This window comes from Melanotaenia boesemani, chromosome 1 (assembly GCF_017639745.1).
Source record: "Melanotaenia boesemani isolate fMelBoe1 chromosome 1, fMelBoe1.pri, whole genome shotgun sequence".
In the NCBI taxonomy this organism is placed as follows: domain Eukaryota; kingdom Metazoa; phylum Chordata; class Actinopteri; order Atheriniformes; family Melanotaeniidae; genus Melanotaenia; species Melanotaenia boesemani.
In genome coordinates, this window is record NC_055682.1 from 4,888,266 (window position 1) to 4,894,308 (window position 6,043).

The window sequence follows — 6,043 nt, forward strand, 5'->3', positions numbered from 1 at the left end:
TCTTTCTCTTGTCTTCAGGACAAATAATTAAAACATCAGTTTTGTACTGATTGAGCTGTAGGATATTTTCTGCCATCCATGACTTTATATCTGAAATACAGTTTAAAAGCGTGTTAACTGGCTCCAGGTCATCAGGAAACACGATGATGTAAAGCTGCGTATCATCAGCATAACTGTGAAAATCAATGGTGTACATCCTGATGCCATCCCCAAGAGGTAACACTTACATGTAAAAGCAGATTAAAACAACTATAAAAGGAGAAAGAAACATCTACAGAAGAAATAGGGTGAGGGTATGGGGTGGAGACAGGACCCAAAATGCAGAATCAGGCAGGATGAAGGTTGGATGAAGATGTTAGATTCAATTGTCCAAAAACAAACAGCACTATTACAGCAGGTTTCCAGAACATGAACCACAAGGAAAAGATAAATGATAAGACTGGACAGAGGGGGAAAACTACAGCCACAAGGAACCAGGGACAAAGCAAGGACGATGATCTTGGCAAGGAGAAACTGAAAACCAACGTGTTTAAACACACTGAGGACAAACAGGTGAAGTAAGTTAGCTAAATCAAACCAAGTGCACTAATGACAGGAAGCAGAAAGCAAAACTGAATACACAAGGGAAAACCTACCATGTAAGACTAGAAAAACAGAACTAAGCATGACAAAACCACAAACCCATAAACCAAAGCCCAGAGACCATGGCAACTACTACAAAAGGAGACAAAATACAACAGCAGAGTTTTTCTTTAAAAGCAGACAAATAACCAAAAAAGATGTGCAAAAACAACAGAGAAATCACACCAACAAAGAAATAAAAGAGCTGCTGAAGAGACATAGAACATCAGCAAAGAGAATGGAAAACAAAATTTAAAGTGACAAAAACTAATGTTAAGAAACACAAATATCCCTCTAAAGCCAAAAACACTGCAATGTTAGCATGCTAATGCTAATTAAGATGGGTTAGCATGACTAACACAGTCTGCTTTATTACAGCATATTAGCATACTTGGTGTTTACTGTGACTTAATGAGTGCCACATAAACAAAACAAACATACTCCACTTGATTAAAATGTGTTTTACTTCTGTGCTCGGAGTAAATTCATCTGTTGGACTCCATCTGTGTTTTAAAACTCAGGCTGACTGAAGTTCAGTTTAAAGAGCAAATACTGCTTGACTCTCACAACTACAAAAGTCAGTCATCTAAGAGGAAAGAGCTGCTTCTGAGGAGGGGTGAAATATTCAGCCGAGCTGTTTCACAGCGCAGGACGCCGTCTGCAGACTCAATAATTCATACATACAGAGGAGCGCTGAATTATTGAACTGAGCTGTTAGTCCGACAAAGACTCACACACTGTTGTTGTGAGAACGGCTTCGGTTTTCTCTGATCACTGAAGACACGTCTTCTCCATCAACTTTGCTTGTATTTAACTAAGGAAACAAGAAGAGTTCTGCATCAAGGCGGTTGTAGCTCAAGAGGAAGAGAAAGTTGGTGGTTCGATTCCAGACTTCCCCTGACTATATGCTAAATTCTCCAGATGTGTGTGACAGGAAAAAGTACTTAGTATAGAACAATAGATCTGCTGTGTGTTTGAATGGGTGAATGTAACATTCAGCGTAAAGCGCTTAGTGTAGTTAGCATGACTCGAAAAGCACTATATAAGTACAGTCTATTTACCATATGTGCACTGACTTCATGTTCTCATTTGGGCTGTAAAATGATCAGAAAGATCAACTGGCTACTGGATGAGGGTTACTGATGGAGCCTACTGTCTCCCAATTACAGATCTGTTCATTTTATTTTATTAAATTTTTTTATTCTACTTTCATTAATCTCAGCTGGGAAATTCTTTCTCTGCATTTAACCCATCCTAGTTGCTAGTTGCCAGGTAAGATTCCAGCGCCCAGGGAGCAGTTGGGGGTTAAGGGCCTTGGTCAGGGGCCCACAGTGGTGCCTGGGGCCTGGGGACTTGAATCCAGGTTCTCCAGACCTAAGCCCACCTCTGTAACCACAAGGCTACCACTGCCATATAGCAAACAGTTTAGACTCAACAATGACTTTAAACTTGTGATATTTAAATTCTTTAGAATAGGGTGACACTGAAATGTTCTCTTTCAGGTTTCACAAAAATTTGACGTAGGGGAAAAGCTAATTTAAAAAAAAAAAACGAACAAAAAAAAAGGATCTTGCAGTGGCAAGATTTTTTTGCAAGTTGAATTCAACGTATTCAGTTGAATTATGTATGTGTTCTCTTTGGGTACTCCAGCTTCCTCCAGTGTCCAAAGACATGAATGTTTGTTTAATTGGTCTCTCTAAATTCCTCCTTAAAATGTGTAAGTGGTTGTTTGTCTCCGCTTTGGCCCTGCGATGGTACACCCTGGACAGGTCACCAGTCCATCTCAGGGCCAACACAAAGAGACAAACAACCAATCACGCTCACACTCACTCCAAGGGAGAATTTAGTGACTAATTAACCAAACGTGCATGTCTTTGGTTGGTGGGAGGAAACCGGAGTACCAGTAGAGAACCCACGCATACACGGGGGATCATGCAAACTCCACACAGAAAAGAAAGTCCACCTCTCCTAAGTTCAAACCTCCCCCCAGACAAGGCTCAAACCAGCAACCTTCTCACTATGAGGCTGCAGTGCTGACCACCACACCACCATACAGCTCACTGTAATCTGGACAAGATGATGAGGATCATGTTCTTTGATTTCAACATAGTTGTTGTTGATGAAAAGGGGCCCAGCAGGAAAAGTTTGGAGACCACATAAACAGTCCACAGTTTGTGAGACAGTTACCTTATCTCGAACACAAACGAAAGAAATGACTGTTGACTTCAGGAGGAGCAAAAGTAGGCAAAGCACTTCTTACATCTGGAGTTCAGCTGAACAACAGACTAGACTGAAAACATAACATTAAGACTGTCTACAAGAAAGGACGGAACAGACATTACTTTTGACTTTCAGTGTCTAAACCAAGATATTGTATATGTTTTACTGGTGTCTTTTGCCTTGCAGGCATCTGTTTGGACAGCACATCAGAGACTTAACGAATCTGAACAAACTGATCAAAGAGCTGGTTTATCAAACATGTTCTTCTCAGTTCATGATGTTTTTGTCTCATTTTGAACACATTCTTAATAATGTGGAGCAATGATTGGTTCGTCGCTCTGTGCAAAATTAAGGACTTGATTGACCTCAGTCCCTAATTTCAGTGTTTTTGATTTGATAAAGAGTGGATCTGATCATTCTCTTAGGGATTTAGTTTATGATCCTTGTTACTTTTTTTCTTCTTTTTTTTTGCAGTTTTTCGTTTAGTAGGTATTTTTCTAGGTTACTTTCATGCAGTGAGGCTAATGCTGAAATATAGAGGAGGAATCTTTGGATCTTAGAGATTACACAGAAACTAAATAAATATAACAGGCACTGTTAATAATTCTGGTTGTAAAATTTTCTAAAGTTGCTTCAAATCGAAGTTGGGTAATAATAACTCAGGGTCTGAGAAACAGGATGCGTCTGGATTTTTTTTTTTTTTTTTTTACCACATGGGGGCAGTGTTGCCTCACTATTACAGAAGGCATTAACAGAAATTTGATGCAGCATCAACACAATGAAACAAAGGTAAAAACGGTTGTTTTGTGTTTTACGACAGAGCGGTTTTATCTTGAGCTCATTTTTTGTGAGCAGAAAATTAAATTTACAAATAAAAATCAATGAAGTGGAAAATACAGTTCAGTTCTTCAGCACTTTGGCCTTTTTCACATTTTTGTTCTTTTCACAGGTTGTTTCAGAGTTTCTCCTCTCAGCTCAGAGGATTTTTTTTTGTTGATAAGTTACCGGTTACTTTTTATTTTCACCCTTTGGCTTTCCCAAGCTTTAATAAATTTCTTATGCAATTGCGGCTGCTAGTGGAATTTATTCTTGGGTCACCCAATTTCCATCATAGTTCATTCTGTGGCTTCCTGTTTCCAGTTGCAATTGTGTCGGTTCAAAATGAATGCTGTGAGTCATCGTGTGAATAATAGATTAAGGTCACAAGGTGAGCCAAAATGTTTATTTAAAGTGAAACAGTGGTGCATCGATGATCCTGCTGTGTTATACAAGCAGCTACCGAAGCTGTGGAGGCATACAGGACTGCCTCACAGACCAAACTGTAGTGAACTCTTTGAGATCTATCGTGCCCGACAGCTTTTTAATACAGAATCATTTAAACAGTTTCTTTTACAAATTCAACTTACACTCCTCACTGTGGACAAGTACCCACATATCTCTCATATGTCATCCACATCCATAACACCTTACACGCAGATCCAATGACAAGAACAAGTTGTCTGTCCCACGCACCCACCTGAAAACCTGTGTGAACAAAGCTTTTGTCTCCACTGCCCCTAGACTCTGAACGCTCTCCCTGCCAGCATTAGATCTGTAGACATTAGTCTCAGCTCAAGACACATTGTTTGTTGGTTAAGCCATTTGTTCTGACGTACATCCTTCTAAAGATATTTCATTTGTTTTAATTTAACATTTTATGCTCTGTATTTCTGTTATTTGATTGGAACTTTTTTGTAAAGCACTTTGTGAAGAGCAAAAGATGAGAAAATGTATGTCTACAGCTCTGCAAACTGTCTGAGGAAACATGCTGGTCAGCCTGCAAACAGCAGTAAAGTGGTTGAAAGTTTTCCCACTAAACATGATTCCTTGCAGTTAAAAAGTTGTACCTGCAAGGGAGAAGTAACGTATTTTAAATCATTGATGCAGCAAATGGCAAATAGCTGCAGCTATGCAGCTTCCATTCTTAGAGGGAACCTTACCTTTTAAACCCTATCGTTGCTTATAGGAACTGAAATAAACGACAGAAACCTACAGTAACAAAAAACAATAAAACAAGATAACAGTTTATATTTTCAACTAATGCTCAAAGTTTAGACGCTAATCATCACAAGAAAAGACAGAATTTTAGCATATTTTAGTTCAAACATTAACCGCCTGACCCAAGACACAATAAACAGAATTTTTTGTCTTTTTTTGGCTTTTTAATACAATTTTTTAAAAAATAATGATAATTAAAGCTGCAAGCAGCGTTGGAGGCCCTCGCACCTCTGGCGCCGCTTCGGCCTATTGCACCGCCCCATCACCCCGCAACCTCCCTCCAGCAGCACAGCCGCTATCGCCCACAGCCATATACCCATTCCTCCAGAGTTTATCTCCATCAAGAGGTGATTTTCCTCATGAGAGGATCAGCTTGCACCTTAGCCTTTCCAGTGATGACATCTGAAGCATTCATGACCTTGTTTCTTACAAACTGTGTTGAATTCCCACAAACTGGAGCATGATTTTATCAAGAGGAAAATTCCACGTGGCCACTAGGTGGTGGTAAAGTTGTTTTAATGTAGGACCATGTTCAGGTTGGAACTCTATTGAGAACAGGAAAATATTAGCTCAATTGGTCAACTGACAGCAGGGTTAGTGCCACTTCCTGTATAATGGCGAATGATTTAAACCATCACAGAAAGCCATTTTAATCATGATGCTGTAAGACGTCAGTCATATTTTCAACCATAAGTTCATGAAGGATGATATTAATGAGTTAGAATTAGTTATACAGATGATAAAGGTTAAAATGGTGGGACTTCCTTTTCCCAGGGGGCGGGGCTATGGTGTTGAGAACATAAGGACATGAAGAGGCATTTTTGTTTGTCCTGTCATGTTACATAAATATGCCACATTTTATCATGTCGTTCAAAGCAGTGGTTGGAGCTGATAGATTAAATATTTATAGGGGGCGCTATAGAGCCATATTACCAGCATATATCTATTTGAATCAGTTCCAGGCCTGACCAGTGTCCTCCCTGCCAAGTTTGGTGGAGATCAGGAGTACATTGGGTCAGTTAGAAGTACTTCCTGTTTAATGGCGGTGGATGCCATTTGCCATGGTTTTGCTTGGCGAGGGAACTTGAGGTTTTTTTCTGTAGTATCATGAAAGGGTTTGACCTGATCTGAAGCACTTTTGAGTGTGTGAGATTCATTCCTAAAG